The sequence below is a fragment of the Phasianus colchicus genome, chromosome 1 (assembly GCF_987193195.1).
Source record: "Phasianus colchicus chromosome 1, bPhaCol1.hap1.1, whole genome shotgun sequence".
NCBI lineage: Eukaryota > Metazoa > Chordata > Aves > Galliformes > Phasianidae > Phasianus > Phasianus colchicus.
The window spans coordinates 68,485,359-68,506,964 of NC_143436.1; the positions used below are offsets into that span (position 1 = coordinate 68,485,359).

At 40.9% G+C, this 21,606-nt stretch overlaps 1 long non-coding RNA gene across 1 annotated transcript; it reads left to right on the forward strand.

Moving 5' to 3' along the window:
• The first annotated feature begins 5,019 nt into the window (after positions 1 to 5,019).
• Positions 5,020 to 11,837, forward strand: LOC149919700 (uncharacterized). The gene is made up of 3 exons (XR_016463677.1): positions 5,020 to 5,278; positions 8,866 to 8,931; positions 10,962 to 11,837. It is a non-coding gene; the product is annotated as an uncharacterized LOC149919700 (long non-coding RNA).
• Positions 11,838 to 21,606: the final 9,769 nt, after the last annotated feature.

Genomic DNA, 21,606 nt, shown 5'->3' on the forward strand with positions numbered 1-21,606 from the left:
TGAGAGCTGTTTTAACCATGATGTGTGCATGACAACCCAGGACACTGTTAACTTGAAATACCTTGCTTTAGTCACGGCTATTTTTAGGTGCCTGTAAATAGAGACACTTGAAGCAGTGACCGTGATTTCTTTCTGCATTTATTCAGAGTTTGCTGAGCTCCATAAGCACACATGCTCTTAAATCACTGAGGTTTGTCCATAATTATCCATGTCCATAGTTATCCATAACTCATGTTGGTACGTAAGTTCATCTACAGTGAATGTGTACTGAAAGATTTGGGCCTTCCCTTCGTCAAGGGCACCACCAACCCTGACTGCCCCTGCCCAGCCTCCCCTGGTGCTCTGTTACCCTGCCACAGCACAAGACCCCATTTCAGGTATCAGTCCTTATCCCCCACCCCTGGTAGTATTATGCTGGGTTGCGCTGATACTGTTTGAAGGATGGCATAATATAATTTGGGCAGTATTCTGCACTCTGATCCTCTAACTAGTAACAGTGGCCAGCAGTGTGGGAGAGGACAAGGGAAGTACTGACTCTTTTCCACTGCTTGGAGTAGAGAGGCTGGTGCAGATCTCTGTGCATCCAAGAAGCAGTTCTGATTTCTGGCACACCCAATCCGGCTGCTATCAGGTTTCCTAGGGTACAGGCTTCCATGTTGTAGTGTGTCCAAGTCATTCTCTCTCTTACTGATGATGTGATGAGGAAGCAGTGTGGAAAGCCTGAGATGTGCTTTCTGGTGGGAGAGTTCCCCCAGGACTTCCCAGTCTCCTTTCTGCTATGAACAGAGACCAAAGGGCTGCAATTTAGCCTAAGGTATTTTATCTGACTTGTCTCTAATAAATACCACAGTCCAAGCAGCAAATTCTTGCAGAAAACTATTTATGGTCATTTCACAGCCTGAAGAACAAATATTAAAATACTTCTGAATTGCAGAGATGAAGAAATCGTGTTCTTCTTTCAGAGAGACCACAGAAAAAAAATAAATAACAGAGGCAGTCTTCATTGCATGGCCTTTACTTGCAAACTCTTCAAGGAGGGAGAAGCAAGAGCAACACCAGCACTGCCCTCAGGGATCTGCTACAAGGATCAGTCTGGGCAGCGGGGGCCTTGCTGGCCCTGAGCCTGCCCAGGAGCATCACGCTTCCCAGAACTTGCTTCTGCCTAGGCTGGCTTCAATCACTTCTGTGCCTCTTTGTCTCTTATGGCTGGTTTTCATTCTTGAAACCCTGCTGGGTGAGGATTTGTTACTACCCAGAGCAAAAGCATTGAGCTAGGAATGGAGCTGAGCTTTTAATTGTGTTGTGCATGTCTGTGCACACAGACGCATGTTAACATGATCCCTTTGTATTTGCATTGGTTTCTACCATGGGAACTAAGGATTTGATTTGGATAGTACTACCATATATATACCTGCATTTTCTGGTTGCAGCCAGATTTCTAGCAAGAAAAAATCTTCTCTCTGAAATTACAAGGGGGCTTCAGACATACTTCTAGTGGTCTTTGTATGTCTCTGGCAACTGAGTCAGAATAGCATTTCTGTCCAGACAGTCTAACAGCTGACTATGCTACATAGATGGCCACAATGCACATACAGATGCAACCTACAATTTAACCCTACTGGATCCTACACATGTTGATTACATCAGAATTACTGCACATCCAAATTCCCTATGCAATGTATGAGCAGTGTGTTTATCATCTCCTTAATGCACTGGACTCTCTGCAAGTGTGCAGGCCAACATAAATGTCTATTAATGCATACTAATTCCAAAAATAACAGAAAACAGTATGGGAACCCCAAAATAAAGTTCAACTATTTCAAATTATATTTAAACCTAGTTGAATGCAAGACTCAGGTAAGTCACTACAGTTCTTTGTAAGTACAACATTGTTTTGTACATAGCATACTTATTTAGCACACTGGAATGCAGAAGGCTAATGCAACTTACTTAGAAGTCTCTGTCTGACATACTGAAATGTGGGAGAAACTAGCATTGAAATGGGGCTGTCCAAAAGATAACAGCTTCAATTCACAGAGATCTGTAGGGTCCTCCTCCCTTTTGACTCAAATATATGGTAAAAGTAGAGCTGAGATAACTGAATTCTCCAAGTTTTCAAGGCATGTCCAGGGCTTTATCCCTAAGGATAAATTATATTATGGGAACAGGGTTTCCCCACATGAAGCAAAGCTTTCTTTACTTCCACTGCAAACAGAGAAGTTCTTAATAGCAAGGGAACTAAGTGGGAATTTGGTATTTGCTGAATTATGTAGAAGAGTTAGAGCTCCTTTAGCTCTGCCCACTTCCTTGTGCACTTTTTGCCTTAGGAGAGTCTCTCAGTTATAGGCTTCCCTGGAGTCACAGTACCTATTGATCCACATATAGCTGCTAGATGTATGATCTAGATCTGTTAGTTGCAACTGTTTTTCTCTATCCCAGCCATACGTGGAGCCTTTATAAAGAACCATATGATGCTTTGTGTACTCGTAAATTAGCTTTTTTCAAATGAGATTTTCCTCGATTATTAAATATGCTTCCCTTTTCCCCCCTGTCTTTGACTCTTTTCTATCTTTATGCTCCAGAGAGATTTTCAGAGACCTTGTATATGGATTACAAAAGGAATAAGCAGATTATGGAAAAGTAGCTTTTTTATGTACCCAGCATAATACAAATTAGGATTGGTCGTATCTTCATACTCGTACCTGTTATTACTGCATGCATGCTGATGTACTTTGAGTTCTCTAAATAAAAAAAGGGAGACAAAGGCAACTGAATTATTTTAGTTGGCCTGTTAAGGAATGCACTTGCTAAGGAGCAGATCATGTGTACAGTACAGCTAATGAGCTAAGTTTGTCCTGTTATTAACAGAATCTCTGGAAAAAGGGTCAGTCTCGTGGGGAAGGACACAGGGCTACTGCAGCTCTGGTTTTTCATTGTAAAGAAGGCTGTGCCCAATTTCAATGACTCACTGGTCTCTTCAGGTTTTAAGTTCTTCAAGACAGGGAATGATTTCTCACCTAGCTCTGCACAGTGGGATTCTGATCTTGATGGAGGCCTCATAATGTTCACTTAGTTTTAATTAATAGTTAAACATTATTTAACATTCCTCCCTCTATCTGCTGGGTAACCTGCTGTATAAACTTATTAGTGGAATTAAATAGCAATAAAAATTCTCCATCTTGTCACCAGGAAGCCCCAAGAAAGTGAAACTGGGTATTTTTCTTTTAGGCTTTTCTGCTTTCACCTTTGTCTCTGCAGCACCTAATATGTTCAGGAGAGATACTGGTGCACTGACCTACCAAATGGTTAGCCAGATCTTCACATAACAGGATCTGCTCAGTTGCTCTGGCTTCGGTCGTTCCTGTATCTTTCAGAGAGGTAAAAAGGGGAAAAAAGTTAAAAATTAATTCCTGTGCCAATTGAATGAATGTATCCTCCGGCATTTTCCTTCCTGGCAGAAGTGGTCAGGCAGTTATTCTGCACTGGTGTATATATTGCTAAGAACGTCAGTAACAAGGTGCAGTGTGCTGCGATGTGATTTTACTAATGAACTAATGAGAGAATTATTTTTGGGTTGTGAACAAGTGTGAGAATGAGCTCTAAAACCTTCAGGGGAAAAAATTCCACTGTTTTTGGGTGTACCAGCAGTGAATGCCATTCTTCTATCTCTTGATAAAAATAAGTGTAAATGTCAAGCCAAGCCAGCAATGACCTCTGACTTCTTTGAAAATGCCATGATTCTTTCAAAAGAGCACTCGGAGAGCAGGCTGAATGACTAACTGGTAGACTGTAACCTCTGGAAAATCCCAAAGACTGTGTTGAAATTGCTGAACTTCCCCAAAGGCAGGATGAGTCGTAGTGAACAGAGATACCGGGAGCGGTGTAATGACAGTTCTGCCTCCCTCCACCACCACAACGGACTCTCCCCACATTTGATGCTCAGGGGAGGAAGGGAATGAGCAGAAATCATCTTCTGCTTCTTGCCCCTTGAAACCTGAGCTGACTTTGAAGTATGTGTCCATGTTTTCCCTTCTCTGCCTCCTGGTCCCAAAGGCAAAGGTGTTAGCTCAGGGGCAGCTGCTGAGACTCACACGTTGCTAGCCTAGGAAAATATTTGGTGTTGGGAGGGTCAGAATCCATAATCCCTCTGTCGACAGCAACCACAGAGACCGCTGCACTTTTTCTAGACCCTCTCAGTGGGAGACAGATAACGGGTCTACAGATAAAGGCTTGCAGATGAGTGTAATTCTGTGCACATTGCTGGGCTCCGTAGCCTTGCAGCCTGTGCTGTCTCCCTGCAGTGCAGTGTGAAGGGGCAGATATTCCTCAGTGCAACTGGAGAGTATCGCATGCACATTAAGGACCACCTGACACAGGTTTTCAGTGTCAGATATTTTCTCAATATGACTATACATGTATCAAACACACACACATATATAATTCATATATATATATATATCCCTTTCAGAGTGATTAAGGTTTTAGGTAACAAGTCAGCAATAATGATAATAGATTAAAATATGCCACTTAATTCAGGCTATTTAAAGGCAGGCTGTGACAATTTCAGTCCTGCAAATATTTAACCAGAAGAAACCTTGCTGAGGGCTGCATGAGAAGCTGTTCCATGGCACCTTTAGTGTGCCTTTCCCCCTCTACTGAGACACAGGCCTCAGAAGAGGGATCCTCTTGGGCACTGTTTTCCAAACCAGGCCTAGCATCTCTTCCTGGTGGAAGCAGCAGTGGCTGAGTGCAACCAACCTGGAGGAAGTTTCTCCCATAGCCTGGCATTCCCTGCTCTCTCTTAGTTTCCCTGCAGACATAACTTATGTGCTCTCTGGAAGTTCCTACAGGTGGAGTCTTCTCAAAGCCAGGACTCCTCGTCTGAACACTGATGCAGTAATGACCACGTACTCTCAATCTCTGTGGCCAATGTGGGCAGATTTGTTGTTGGTTGCTAAAGGCAACTGGTGCAGATTGATGGTTTCCATGAACTTTCCACCGGCAGGGTGGGGCCTGGGCTGTCCTGTTTCCAGGACAGGCAGCAAGAGAAAAACAGACACTGGAACGCCAACATACGTACCTGCCCTGTTCCTTCAAACTCGTACGCATGAGTGGCTTGGAACCAAAGCAGCATAAGGTGGCAAAGATCGTACATGGGAATTTGTAGCTGATGCTGGCACTCCATTTAAAAAATAAAAAGAAAACAAAATTTGTAAATCTCTAATGCAGGAATATAAAATCCCTGCTCTTTTCACTTTCTCACACTACAGTCGTTACGGTAAGATAAATTTCTTTTTAAATATTTATCGGAGGAAAAGCAAAGTATGAAAGAGATTTGCACAGAACTTCTTATCAGCGCTGGGTGTGTGTCTGTCTAACAGCCCTTCTGTGACTATCGGCGTAGTTTTCTCTGCCTAGTTCATGCATTTCAGATGGTATGAAAGGATTTCACTGTGTACTTGAAACATTTTTCTCTAGATTTATTTTACCAGCATTTTTCTTTAACATGCTTATTTGTCTCCGTTAAGGTCTGCTTTACATTACATAGTCTGTTTGTATTCTGTGCAGATGAAAAGCACATGCGTTTCCACTCATCCTTCATTGTAATGCTACTTTTTGAAGAAAAGCATCTCGTGTGTTCTAAAAAAAATGTTATTTTTACAGTTTTCAAAAAGCTGTTGATGATTCATTGGAAAACAGTGAAAAACATTATTTTCCCAGCTTTGCTTATACCCATTCAGTCTCAGATCCTTCTGCCAAGGAGGTGCAAACCGCTTCTTGTAGGTGGGACTGGCAGCTCCACTGTTAAGCACATTTACCAAACATTAGCTATTTTAGCCATAATTTCTACTCTGAATATCTACTTAAACCTGAATCCCATAACAAACTCCTTGTCAGAATTTTCTATTATCTCTAAGGTCAGGGCCAGGCCGATGTTTTGCCTTGCCGAAATATTCTGGTAATGTTTCTCAGAGAGGCTTTTATGTCCCTGCCCTTTGAAAAGGAACACAGAATTTACTTTTGTGAGAGCCTGACCAGTTTGACCACATCAGAAGGTTTTGAAAATATACAAGTGGCACCATCTGACAAGACCTGTGGCCATATCTCTGAACAGCTGTTACCTTCCGGGCTAACAGAACGGGGACAACAGCTTGCCTTCATCCTCTCCCAGCCATGTTGTCTCAGTCCCCTCCAAGTGTCAGTTTTAACACTCACCAGGCCCCTCCATGATCTCCTCAATTCATCCCACTAATCCCACAGAAAGTGGCTGGATTAGCTTTCTGCCAATGACCAGTGGTGAGTCCAAGGGATACAGGAGTGAAGGAAAGGCAGGCCATTGGGAAGTGGAGGCAGGGACAGCTCGTGCTGCCTGGCAGTGTGCTTCACCGCTCACCTGCACTTGTAAGACTTGGCCTCAGTAAAGTTTCACAGCTTGATTTGCTGAAGACTTTGAAAAGCTCCCCTGCACCACACACCTGGCATCCTGGAGTCAAGCTGCACTTCGGCTTTCGTTGCAGTTCTGGCCCTTCTCACCTGCAGATTAGGGCACCATGGCAAAGAGCACGTCCTTCTTCCTTCGTGCACTCCCAGAATTTCCCCTCCTCTTATATGGACACCGTGAAGAGAGAAACTACCAGAACCGTACAGTGGTGTGAGGAGCAAGATGAGGGCAAGACAAGGAGATTATACTGTGGAACAGCACCTGAGGCAGAGAACAGAGACCTGAGGCTTACAGAAGTTGGACTGGGAGCTAGGCATGACAGGGACTCAGAGTATGGGAGCTGTGGCTGTCTGTCATATTAGAGAAACCTAATTGCTAAATGTAGCTGGGGCCCCTGGGAATGAAGCTTGAGTTACAAAACCCATCCAGGATGGTGGGTGAATAGGTAGTTAGCACTTTGCTGAGTAACATCCTGAGAAAGAAGAGGAAGAACAGGAAATGCCATGCTTCAAAGAGACAGGCAGAAGACCGTGTCCACTAAAGCATGGAGCCTGCAAATCAGGAATCTCATACTCCACCATTTTCTTGCTGTCAGCAAATGCCTGCAAAATCCACACCCAAAGTGTGTGTCGTGCCTCCCCAGTGGCAAGCTCTAAGTCACTCTTGGCACTCCATTTGCCCAAATGTCAGAAATGCTTGAGCAGAAGAGTGTCCCTATCCTGCTGCTGATCACTCCAGACAGTCACATGTTAACAGGGTTCAGCAAGAAAGGGCAAACTCTAATACAGTATAAAAATATGCACTTGAAATTCAGAAGGCTTCAGTTCTCTATAATTCTGTTTCATGGTCTTCATATGTATCACAATATTCAGTACAGCAGTAGCTTTTTTTTTTGTTCTTGTGACCCTTAGTATACAGAGTATAGGTGTGCAACTGGGGCCAGTTTGGTCAGGTTTCTATAATGGCCTCAAATATATAGAATGGCCAAGTATATATGTAGAAAATGGTCTTATAATAATCTAATTGTGTATGTTCAGTCACACTGCTACACCACACTGCCCAAATGTTTAAAAGGAAATTTGACCCCCAAACTGCTATGTTGCCTAAAGTTCTCAAGATTTCCCTTAACTTACCAACCATGGCAGAGTGTTTGAACTAAGCCTTGGGACTACCTACTGAAACAAATGCACAGGTGAAACAAGTGCTCATGTGATCTTTTCCAGCAATTCTGCTTATATTGCCACATTGCAGCTCTGAATACTTCATCATTGTTGCAGATAGGATAAATCCAGTCATTTCAAAAGCTGACCAAATTGGTGCAAATCTGAGGGTAGTTATGATCTGAGGATGCTACATCAACTTCATGTAGGCTAAGAAGTAGTTTTCAGGAAGTAGAGACTTCTGATTATTCCTCATTTTAAGCTAGGTTTAATCTGAGATTCAGATTTTAAAGTCTGTGTTTTGTAATATTCATAGCCTCGGATATTCAGCCTTGGAGTAATCTGTTCTTCCAGACTACAATAGGATGAATACAATTAACAATGGGATTGTCCTTCTCTCCACCAAACCTGATAAGGATTATTGCAGCCACTTTAATGTTTAGTTAAGACTTTATGTAGAGGAAACAAACCACAACAAACAGAGCAATCCAAACCTTTAGAAGAACAGCCATGTCAGGCTCTTCAGTTCAGGCATTACCAATCTTTGGTGAGTTTGGGGCTGAGGGACAAAGCTGTCCCAGTACACAGAAGAACTTCCAGTTCTTTTGAGTACTCTCTCCAGGCTGTATGTAGTTTAAATTAAACACCTAAATCATGTCTTCTGAGCCCCAAAGTGCCTTCCTGTTTCAGAGAAGGCCTTGTTGCTTTCTCAGGTCACTGAAATCACATTATTGCCTGGATATCCCTTGTTACTACAGTCTGTAGGGATGGCGACAGTAGCCCAGTTGTGGTCGTGTTATTTGTGCTGCAAAGATAGATCTTGTGATTTTCAGATCCAGTTGTGGGACATATTGCAATTAAAAGATTTTTTGTTTGTTTGTTTTTCTGTCTCTTTGCATCAATTGGATCATCACCCTTTTGCATTCTGCTGCTCTTTACAGTCCTACAAAGATTAGTTCTCCTGAAACCATTTCAAGCACCTATTTCCACCTTTCACCACTCCTCTGCCAGACCTCCTGAGCCTCACCAAGGCCTACACCTTCAGCCTTTACCCTAGACCACATCCCTTCATTATATTTATCCCCAAATCCTTCTTTCCCCTTTCTCTGAGCAGCCTGTTGACTGCTCAGTGTGCCATCCAAAGTCTTTTTTTGTGTGTATGTATTGTTTTTTATTAGCTAATATATCATGCTGTAGCTATAACATGCAGGGTAGCGTTTCAATGCATAATTTAAAGGCTGGATGCATTTGTCTTTTCTCCAGAAAGCTCCTCTGAATGGTTCATTCGTGAGTCCAGAAGTTTATTATGGAGACAAACAATATACCAAGGTAAAATTTTTATAGTTTTTACAATGCAAATTGCTTATGGCCATTTTTCATTCTGGTACCAAGAGAAATACATCTCTTACAATTGTGTTTGATTGCCTTTTTCTGGCTCTCTGTTGGTATCCTCAGCTTGTCATTCTTGCAGGTTTCTACAGGGAGTAAAGATAAGTAAAATTTGCTAGAACTCTGTATGTCCCAGAAACAAACACAGATCTGCATCTAAAATTTGCATGTATCGCTACCTAGTTTTATAATATTATTTTTGATTGTCCTGAACAAACTGCTTCTCAGGTGGTTCTAAGTTATCCAGCAGAAATCAGGGTAGGGGAGAATCAAACATATTTCAATATGAGGCTCAGGGAAGACCTTATCGCTCTCAGCATCTACCTGAAATGGTTGTAGCAAGATAGGAGTAGGATGATAGGATGAGAGGTAATGGACTTAAGTTACACCAGGGGAGGTTCAAGTTGGATATTAGGAAAAAATTCTCAGAAAGAGAAGTTGAGCTCAGGGAAGTGGTGGAGTCACTGTCTCAGGAGGTCTTCAGGAAATGTGTAGATGTGGCACCGAGAGACAAAGTTTAGTGGGCATGGTGGTGATGCACTGACAGTTGGAGTAGATGATCCTAGAGGTCTTTCCCGACTTTATTAATTTTATAACTTTATGATTCTCTATACTCTTTTCTAATATTGAGTTTATGATGCATAGAGGACCAACGTACAGTGTGTAGTATCAGCAGAAGGTCAGGAATGCTCTATTACCAATATAAAACATTCAAAAATTGTAATTTTGAGCTTAATAATAATGAAATCAGCTTTCAAATACAATGTTTTACTAAACATTTGAAGTTGTCTTCAGCTTTTTCTGAATACAAGGACTATACACTGCCTATTGTATAGTGTTTGAACACTAGCACAAAGGACTGTAGTAAACAATAAATATTATATGTTGAGCCAAAGTTACAGTTTTTAACCTGCAATCTGTGTGTTCAGTGTATATTTAAAGGGTCTGCAGAGGGTAACTAAGAAAAGCAAACCTATTTTCTGTAGCATTAAATCACCATGCAGGAACTGTCACTTCCACTGGAAAATGTTTTAAGGTGCTGCAAATTGTAAAAGGTTGAAAAATATGTTTCAGGAGATTCTGAGTTGAACTTTCAACTGTTTAAGCAATGTGAGGGCCCCAGTTCTACTGAGGTTAACTGGGATTTGTTCTAAATCCCATGGGTGCTTTGGAAAGTTCAAACCAGAATTTCTGGATGAGTGGTTTCAACTGCATATAACGTGCAGAACTTGTTGGGTTTTGTTTGTTTAATTTTTTTTTTCTTTTTTTCCAGTGGAGGTGTAAATCCCTGCATGTAGAAATTAAGCCTATGCATAGCAAGCTAGCATTTTTTTATTACCTTCTGCAGACCCCTTACTAATATTCCATGAGTCTTGGCATTTTCAATTATAGATGCTGCCTGAGCTTTTAGTGGCTTGCTCCTGTTCCTCAGCTAATATGTCTGAAAAAGGATTTTAGTGATCATTTTGGCTTGGGAGTAGTTAGTTAAACTGTCAAGTAAATGATGAATGGAATCTGCACCCATGTGTTACCACAAAGATGCCTTGCAGACATTTCCTCAGATTTTAAGGCATCTGGTGAGAACTTTCTTACGTCATGAAGTATAATAGAAGAATAGTAATGATTAGCAGTTGTATCACAGTATACTTTTCCAAGACCTTTTTGCTTGGATGTTTATAAACCTCTGCTGGAAGAAATACAATAATTCACAGATGGGAAAACTAGAGAAGGGGTAAAGTTGAAGTTGCTTGCTTTAGCCACAAATCCTTCTCAAACCAGAGCCCAATTCAGATTCTATGCTCAGTTCAAAACTTCATGATGAAGACATTTTTTATAAACAAGGAAAAGAGATTTTACCTAAAAACTCTCACGATTTCTTGGCAGAAATACTAAAATCCATGCAGTTATTCTGAAATTATTTTACAAGTCAAAAACTATGAGAATTAATTTTTCTCATGTGTCTTTTTCAGGTTAAAAGTCACCAAATATCAGGAGATGAGCGTATGAAACAATGAGGCTTGTAATTAAAGAACAAACAAACAAAAATACTGTATTGTGCAAAATGAAAGCAAGCTGTTCCCAACTACAAATGATTTCTTGATGTTTCTCTTCAGCTCCTATGCCTAAGGCCAAATCAATCCTTTCAAGGAATCATCTACAGGAAGGATAATGTTGCTCAAACTCTGACTCAAGGTCAGTCCATGGGATACTACTCGCTAGCTGCCCAAATCCTGCCTTGCTGCTCCTCCTGCTCCGAGGCTGTGTTGCAAAGATTGTTACTCATGGTATGGATATGGATTGATGGAGCCTAGAGTCTATTTTGCAGATAAAAATTACATTTCTTACTTCATGTCATTCTGCATGCAGTGAAGGTTCCCTATGCGTCCAGGAGAAGCAGATAACATCAGAGCTTCCCAAACCTTCACAGGGGATTAAGAGAAGAGGTTTTAGAAAGAGGTTTGTGTTGGTGGTGCCTATTAGAAGCTAAATATCTGGAATGATTTGTGGTCTTAAAATGGTGGGTATAAGGTTGAACACTTAGTGCTGAACTTTGCAGGTGTTATTTTAATATTCTTAGGACTGGCTTAGAACTGCAGTAACTAACTAAATTATTTCAACATAAAGCAAGTTTTCTTCATACACCCTTTCCCTCTCACATAGTTTGGCATTCACATAAAAGAAGTCACTGTACAGATTATCTGTCCAGAAGGGAAATCACAGCCTGGCTGGCACAGCTGTCAGGAGCAAGCCCCAGCCAGCTTCCAGACCGTGTCACACTGCTGCCTGCTATCACCAGACGCTGCTCTTTCCTCCTCACTCTTAGCCATAGATTTTCTGTCATCGTTGTCTTTATCCAGGCCCTTCATACCTTGTGCAGCAACCTCTGCAATTCAGCATTGATTTGAAAGGGATTTATCCTTCTTCCTTCTTTCTACTTAAAAGGTCTGAGAACTGTGGGATAACTGCAGTGCTTTTACCACCAACTCTTAGAGCAATGGGGCTGAGACAATCTTTCCTTTCTGGTATTCCCACCTAGAGTCTCCTGGCTGAAGCAGTGGACCTGCAGGGATGATCCTAGTCAGCCGCGTAAGCTAGAGCATCCTTTCTTCAGCCTGCCTCTGGCACCATGCTGCTTTGCTGATGTGGCTGCTGTTGGTCCTCCAAGGCTCATTGCACTGAAGCAGCTCACTCTCCAGCCAAGTTATTAGGCTCAGTGGCTCGTCTCCTTGCTGGTGCAGTTTGTATAGCCTTCAGGTTTGACTGCTGAAATTTCTGCTTGTGTTTTTCCTGTGCTGCTATCACACAGACTGGGGACACTGTCATTCTCCCTCCACCACTGGAATGAGTTACTGTGATCTGGGCAAGCTAGTATTCCCACAACATCATTTCAACTGCAAAGATCTACTGAGAGATAACTTAGGAACAGGTTATTTGCATTACGAGCCTTCCTCAGATCTCTGCTCTGCTAGTTACTTGTTGGGGCATCCGCATTGGCTTTTTGCACATTGTGAAAGCTCTTCTGTGTAAGAGCTTTCTACTTGCATGTGGCTGGACAATACCTTGTACACGCTTAGTGAAGTTAGCAGGCACCTCTGTGATGTGTTGCAATGCTAGCCAATAAATAAGGTTTGACTTGTTCTGTTTTTCTGAATAGTCTTCAGTGCTGCATCTTTCCATGCTGCCTTCCCAATTGATTATTGCCACTGCACTGCACTCCTTGCCTTTGTGCATAGGCAGCTCTGATAATGCAGCTGTCTTACTGTATGTTACCAGCTTGACTCATCACAGCAAGACCTCCAAAGCCTCCCTGGAATTTCTGGCAGATATTATCTCTTCCAAGGTATAATACATTACCTGTTAATAAATCAGTATGTGCCTAACCTTAATGACCCAGGAAAATGTAATGTTTAAAATTGATGGTATCCTTTTTAAAGAATTTAACCCGAGATATGTCTTATGCAGAGTGTGTAACAGTAATATCTTCCTCGAAATGCCTGAATGATCTGCCTCCAGCTTATAGGAGATTTACTTTTTTAAAGATGCAGTATTTAGAACAAGAGTTCCAATCTTCCCTTTTCATCGCCTCATACACCAGAAAGGGCGCTCGGGTTCACGTATTCTCTCTGGGCTATTTTGCTGCTACGTAGTTTAAAAAATGCAATTTTGGAGTTATGCACTCTACATTCACATAGTTATTCTTACACAAACAGTGCTCCCCATTTAAGGGCCATAAAACTGCCCTTGGTCATAGCGTGGGACTCACATGAGTCCCGCTTCTGGCAGAGTTTGGCCTTAGTGTGTTACGGGTTGCAGAAAAAGTTGTAACAGATTCCATTACATATATCAATGTAAATTTGTCAACCAGTAACAGGTATAATGGCGTTCGAGGAACATACTGTTCATTTGTTAGGAGGTCTGTTTGGTTTACTGGAATCTATGAAAGAGTTTAATTTTTCATACCCTTCATTAAAAAGGACCACAGGGAGGAGAAATCATGAGTAAGCAGAGCCATAAATATATTACAGATGTGTAGAGGTTTCTTTGGGGTCTGTAGTCAGAAATCATTTGCCCAGAGCTGTCTGACACTCATACTAGTTTCCTGTGTCATATTCATTACACAGGGGGATTTCCCCAAGTTACTTGGAGGCAGGGTTGCAAAGGGTGCATGCACGAGGCAGATATGAAGGGTGGCAGATATACCAGCAGACTTTGCCACTATCAGAGGAAAAGATATGTTTTCTCAGAAAGGTTTTGAAAACTAATGCTGGTCTGTGAGATTTCTGTGTCTAAATGAATTAGAAAGTGGAAAAAATTTACTCTGCAGAAAGCACAGGATTTTTCTTACGCTCTAGGAGTTTTCAGTTTTCATGATACTGAGTGAAAAACATCTTGACACACCAGGTGCCCAGTATTTACCCACCATATAACAAAACATACCACCGTGTCCTCTGAAACTTCAGTCAATCCGTAAAGAAATAGCAGAGAAGGTGAAATTTGCCCATTTGTTTCATGAAGGCTGAATGTTGTAAGCTTACACCATCTTAGCCCTCGGATAAAGATAACCATCAAGTCTAACTTGTCCACACGGGATCTGTAGAACTGTCAACTACTTCCAGCCTCTTGGCACATCTCCCACACACTTCCGCCATAGCTCCTGGCTTCACTCCTGTTTTGGGACTCCTCAGGCCATGCCAGGCAAAGTTGTTCATTCTGGTGTGTGCCCTGGATGGGCTGCCCTCAGTTGCTCCAAGGGGCCATGACACAGAGGGAAATCTGGTGCGCCTATCAAGGCCTCACACGGCTGACAGTGTTGCCCTAAGGCTCCTCTGTCCCACAGGCCACTCCCAGGGCATGATCGATAGCAGCACACTTTCATCCACTTGGAAAGCAAACACTGATCACGAGAAAACAAATTGAAAAGGAATACTTGTTCAAATATGCAATCTGGCCTCTTTGTCAGAGAGGAACACGCTACTGCACCATGAATCAAGGCTCTTCTGAGAGCTCTTTACTACACTCTTCTTTTTCAAGGAAGAGATGCAAAGTGAGTCCCAAGAACACCAGGACTTTTGAGTACAAACTGTCTGTGTTAAAATAAAATAAAATAAAATAAAATAAAATTTAAAAATCCCATGAAAATAAGAATGAAAAGAAGGTAAAAAAACAACCAACCAACCAACCAAACAAACAAACAAAATACAACCCAAACCATTGCAGATGTTTCATTGTGGCATTTCTGAAACAAAACATTGATTTTTCAAAGCAATGTTTTCTAATTTCTTTTGAGGTGATTACTGCTTTGAAGTTTACAAACACTGAACACTGGAAGAGAGAAAACTACCCATAATTTGTCCCTAAAGTATTCAGATCTTTGTTGTTTTCAGGATGAATCTCTTTGGCACTGCTTGTGAAAGGCGAAATATTCACACAGCACTAAGCATAAATAGGTGTATGACTTTGCCAATTTTTCCCCAAAACTCTGGTGTGAAACAGGCTTGGGAATATTGTTTTAGGAAGATTGCCTTTAGATGGAAAAAAAAAAAAAAAAGCCTTCAGAAAACAAAAATAGTTTCACAGCAGGGTATAACAGGCAAATAACTGACAAGCTCATCTTTGTAACCCTCTCGCTACTAAGAAACAAAACTGTCTAAACAAATTTCCTCACAGTCAAATTGCCTGGCTTTATGTGTTGCAAGTAACAAGGCCCTATTATTCTTGTTTCCTTTTACAGCCCACAAGAACTATTACTTCGTGCCCAAAGTGCTTCCAGCCTGTGGAAGGGAGGCTGAGATGAAGGAGACGTTGTTCAAGGCCAGGTTGGATGGGCCCTGGGCAGCCTGGTCTAGTATTAAATGTGGAAGTTGGTGGCCCTGCATGTGGCAGGGAGTTGCATATTCATGATCCTTGAGGTCCCTTCTAACCCAGGTCATTCTGCAATTCTGTGTGGGGGTGAAATGTTAGCAAATATCTATTAGTGAATCTAAAAAAGCATATTTTAACATAACTTCGGTCAGGAGTGCTCTTCAGGTGTGGTATGTTTAAAATCAGAAAACTCTGAAGATTCTGGAGGGTTCAGATGAAAGATGAACAGTCCTATCTCATCAAAGCTCAGAAAAGGATCATTGGCTCCTTGGTCACCCGTGTGTCCCACTCACTGAAGTGAACCAGCCGCTCTGCTTGGCGAGGAAGTGAAGGTAGGTGGAGGTGAGGGAATAAACTGCACTTCTGGGGACAATAATAGGCAGAGGCAAAAAAAAAACCAAACAAACTCAGATGAGGTCCCTGCTCTGAAACAAAGAGGATGAGGAGTTCTTATCTGCATTTCTCTCACCCTTTTCAGAGGAGTGAGATGCACACCCTACTATTCAAATGTTACCCTTTCACTAAACTCTGGAAGAAATTGACTGACTTTTCTGTAATATTTAGTGGACCATTTGGGAAACTATTTCCCATCTGAATCTGTGTAAGAGCCCCTTTCAAATCTTAGGAGATCTGAGAGGGGTACTTGGATGAATCCAATCATCTAAGTGCAAAGGACTTTGCTACTTTATGAGCAGTGTTTGAACAGCACAGATAAACAAAATGATTATCTTAAAACAGTTTGACTCTTTGTTTCTTTTTTTCTTTGGCTGAAAGGGCAGCTAATTAGTTGAGAAACCCTTTTCTGCTATACCTAAAAGTAAGTCAGTCTTATTTAGGACCTTTTATTTTTCCACTTTCCTTAGAATTATGGTCATTATAACTCTGCTGCCTGTAACTACAGTTGTAGGAAACAAATTTAAAGCCACCAAGCACAAAAGATCATTCCATCTTTATATTTAAGCATGACACTAACTAACAGACTTGAAAAAGCAAACAAACAGCAGAAGTCAGGAGCAGGTCATAAAAACAGAATTTAGAGTTTACTTAAAATTGCTTGAAAGAATAAAAATTGGCCTAAATCAATTTATTGTGTGTTTACTGCTTTCCTGTTTGGCACACAGTTCACCTTTATTTACTCACCAGATACTTGAAAGCAGCTCTGAGCTGTGATTTTACGGGAAAGGAGAATACATGCAGTATTGATCCAGTCAATTTCAGAGGGCTGTACTTGCATTACTTACATCTCCTGTGTTTATATTTCAGTAGAAAATTTCAGTGCACAAATGACATGATGTTTTTGTGACAGAAATTTCTACTTAGATTTTCTACCATGTCACATAACAGATTCCTTTTACAGATGAGTTATTTAGAAAAATAGCATTAATTCAGCTCAACTATTTTCCCCTTTTTTGACCACCTATACTTAATACCAATTTTCTTCCTTCCATTTAGCATTTCGGCTCTTTTTCTGCTTTTACATGCCTTTCATTTTCTCTTGAACTGCACTGATGGTCTGTCTGACATAAAAGATATAATAAAGAAAGTACATCAATAATCAAGGAAATTCAGTTAATTAACAAACTGCCAGACTAATGTAAGTACTTAAAAAAAACAAACAGAGCCGTTCCCTCTGAAGCTATTATTTTTTTTTATTCCTCTGCTTTCTTTAATAAGAAATTAAAATCCATCATGTTCGGGACATTGGAATATTCATCATTCTGTCCACTGGTGAGTTGTGCTTAAAGCTATATGGAACAGTATTAAAAAATAAAAGAGCAGAAGCAGTGCTCATTTTTTCCTCAGTGCAGAATATTAGAGACTGGATCCCCATCCAGTCTCTAGTTAGATATTAGGAAGAAGGTTTTTCCCACAGAGGGTGGTGACACACTGGAACAGGTTGCCCAAGGAGGTTGTGGATGCCCCATCCCTGGAGGCATTCAAGGCCAGGCTGGATGTGGCTCTGGGCAGCCTGGTTTGGTGGTTGGCGACCCTGCACATAGCACAGGCACTGAAACGAGATGATCATTGTGGCCCTTTTTAACCCAGGCCATTGTATGATTCTATGAGTGATCCTGATACATACCTTCTGATAATATGGCCCTGGACCCAAAATTAAAATTACCCTTCTCCTGGGGTTGTAATTATATGCACTAACATTATTATCAGAGTTTTTGTAGCTACGTTTTCATATAGGAGCATGACATATTCTCTTGGAGAAAAAAAAAAAATCAATTTATTGCCAGGAAAATATGGCATGTGCCCTCATGCTACTTCACCAGCAGACTGTCTCAGGACAGAGACCCCTCCTGCCAGGACTCTGCTCTTCTTTATTCCAGGAAGTTCCCCAAAAGATCTACACAGACTGTAAAGATGGAGCCCTACTTTTTTCTGATACAGGTACATAGCTCTTACTGAAGACAGCAGGCTAGTGTTTTAAATGACTACCCCATAACAGAACATAAGTAGCAGCAATCCCTTTCTGAGTTGTTCTGTGCAGCTCCCAAGTCCTGCAGAGTCAGGAAATGATGTGGCTTCATGGAGCCACAATAGGGGAACTGGCTAGGCCACAATGGGCTTCCTATTCGGAAACAAGTTTCAGTTTCAAATAACTGCACTGAAACACTTCCCTACTATAGAAAGGGGTACATTTTGTTCAACTTATTTCCCAGAAAGGTGAAATAACTTGCACTGATCAGCCCAGAGCTGACCTCACAGCACCACTATTAACAGCTATTCTGTAATGGCTTGGGTAGGTAAGTCTTGACTGTGCTTCAGACACATAGGCAAGAACAGCACCGTTATACCCTACCCTTCAGCTAGCCTGGGTGAGGTTTTCTTCCTTGTATCAGGATGCCATAAGATGGATCTTTCTCATGCTCTCTCTCATGAGACTGAGTTCTGGCTGTGCAGAAAGTACCCTGAGGAAAGCGGCATCCACCTGCTTCCTGAGAGGCACCTCTTTGCAGCAGAGCACAGCTGCGTTGGACATTGGTCTTGGGTTGTGTCTAGAACTGTAGCTTTGGTTGTAGCGTTCCTCTGATTACTGAGCAGCTCAGACCTGCACAGTAATGAAAACATGTAATTTCAAAGCCTCGATCTTGGCTTCCCAACTCTGCTGATGATAACTGGAGTGGTTTTTAAACAGTGTCCAGTGATGCTTTCAAACACTCGTTCCTTGAAAAACACAGACCTGTGCTCTTTTCCCATCCATTCATAAAACTATGAGGAACCTCAGAGCAGTATAAAGGCCTGATTTCATTTAAAGTCACTGAGACCATTAGGCCTGCTCAAGTTAAAGTTGCTATAACTGATTTAGGTTTCCTTATCCCTGACAGCCCCTTCGGTAGCTATCAGTAGAGTTCTCAGTTCTCTGCTGTGCCGGGAAACATGAACACAGATGTGGGTTATGTGAAGGATCGAGGTGGCAGCTGGATCAGGACACCCAGTCAGCCTCTACAAGAGCGGCTCCCACAGGGAAACCTGCCATTGGAGACTCTTGGGGACAGTGCAGGGAAGCACTGAGACCTGGCACAACCTCTCCTGTGCTGAGACTTCACAGACAACCGAGTGGTTGATCAGACCCATTGCTGTTCCCACAGTGTGGTGTCCTGAGGATAACAAGGAGTTACAGTACTTCACTACAAATCTGTGTGATTTATGAGTTGGAAAAGACAAGGTATGAACCCACAGTGAGGACTTCCCACCTTGGAAACAAAACCATTATTAAATGAGGGTTAGATGTTACACCTGTATCATAGAATCATAGAATCATAGAATGGCTGAGGTTGAAAAGGCCCTCAAAGATCACCTAGTTTCAACCTCCCTGCCATGGGTATGGTTGCCAGTGTCCAGACCAGGCAGCCCAGAGCCACATCCAGCCTGGGATGTGGACCCAGTAAACTAGGTACTTTCAATAAATGTAAGAAACCAAGATACAAGCCCTTTAAAGTTCAACTTAGAAAATCCTAATTCAGTGAGAATGTGCATAGGTCTGTAAATAAATGTATGCTAGTGGATGGAGCATCACACAGGCACTCAACTCTTTTGAAGAATTTGGACTTGAAAAGATACCGTAAAAAAAGGAGAGGAAAAAAGAAGAGATAAGCAGCATGAAGGCAACTTTCATCTCAATGACAACAATTTATAATGCACATATCTGACATTTTCTCACAAACCTGGCTTTTTTTAACTCTCTTAGCTTTTTTTTTTTTTTTTTTTTTGATTTTTTTTTTTTTTTCAGTTATGCATGAAGTAGGAAAAAAAATGAAACCTCTCAGAAACAAAGTGTTCAATGAGAGGCAACTACAGGTAAAGCTGGGAAAGGGCTTTTCACAGCTTTGATTTCCAGATACTTGTAAGGCATCAAGCTGCCCAATTATCCTAGAAGAGTCATCCAATTTGTTTCTCTGTGGGGAAGGTTGACAGGCTCAGGTCCAAAGGATTGGGAAATGGTTCTTTGTTGAAAGCAGGTATCTTGCCCTTTCATGTTTCCCAACTGATGGACCACAAAAGTAAGGAATGAGACTGAGAAAAGACTTTAGAAAACAGCAGAGAAACTGTTTTCAACAAAAGTATTAACCTTCTGAATTCCTGTTAAATACAGATTTTGCAAAGCAAACCTTTTTTTTTTTTTTTTTTTTTTTTTTTTTTTTCAGTGACAGGTTTTTAGAAGGACTTAGAACACCTATAGCATAATTCTGAGTATCTGTTGCAGGTTGATGTTTCCGTGCTTACTTCCAAGCTTTTCAAAAATCTATGAGAACTAAAAAATATATATGTATTTTTTTTTTCCATGCAAATTTCTTCATATGGAAACCTCAGCAACAACTTTTTTTCTTTTTTCTTTTTTCTTTTTTTTAACCCCCTCTCCATTTTGATGTGTATTTGAAAGCCCTTTAGGCATCTATTTGCATTTTCCAGAAACTTTGGAAATCTGGCCCTAGCTTACTTATGAAAATGTGTCTTAGGCTCTGGAATTACTGAAGCGTTTTTGAAATTCTACACTCATCGTATTTTAAAATATATTAGATTTGATTCTGATGCTTCAGGGGACAGGTAATCCCCACTATTCCACCATTTTTAATGAAGATGAAGTACTGTGTAGTAGGAAAAAATTGAGTTTTTAGAAGTTATCGACAAGGGCAAAATATGAAAGGGATGATAGAAATCTATGGATAATAAAATAGTAGGTATGCACTTTGGTGTACTTTTGTAAGTCATACATATGAATGAGAAACTGATTTATAAACTGAAAGTGATTAAACATATTGCTCATGAAAACAATATATTGCACTGGAAATGATAATCATAATAAATCACGTGCAACAGTACCATGATAGGCCCTTCAAATATTGCTGGTTTATGAGCTTCACGAAGGGACACCTTAATGTCTTAAAGCTTTGTATCACAACTTGAGAGAGGAACTTCTGCTAAGGAAGAAGCATATTGCAGAAAAAGAAGAAAAAATAAAAAGAAAGCCAACAAATCAAAGCATGAAAACACCATTGGAATCACAAAGATTGATCAATGTTTCTGCATTTTATAAAAGAATATTCTTATCTGAATCTTTCTGATAGATAACGGCATAGAGTTTCAGGCATCAGGCTAATGAACTCCTATGTTAAATATTGTACCTCCTGGAACTGTGTATTTCCAAATTAAAATCTTTTGCTTGCCACTCATTTCTACTTGAAAACAACAATTGTTTTTCTTGTCTTTTATTTTTTCCTGTGAGAGGTTTTTTCCTATCCTGAACCAGATGTTCAACAGAAAAATAGTTTTAGGTAGCTTGATTTTCAGATGTTTCCTCAGTCTTTGAGTTGTGTCACTGCCACCATTTAGCTTCTCTAGGGAAGGTTGATGGGAGTTCCCATAGGGATGTTTGTTTGTTTTAGCTGATAGCTGTCCATACTTTATCACAGCTACAGTAATCCATTTTCAGCCTTCCACAGTGCTCAAGATTTATACTAACACCTTCTTTCCAGGTTTTGGAAAAAAAGATTAGTCAAAGGACTTGCATGAAACTTAATAGTCAAAGTGCTTCTTTGTGATTTGAATTGAAACTAAGTATCTAAAGGCTCATATAGATTACTTCTCCCTCCGAATCACATGACATTTAGATTTCTTATTTGCATTTTGGTTTTGGAACTGTCAAGGTTCAGGCCTTTCTTGTCTTTCTTTGTAACCATGACAACTACAAACTTTTTTTTTGTTCCCCTAAAGAAAGCTGAGATTCTTGTACAGCCATGTACC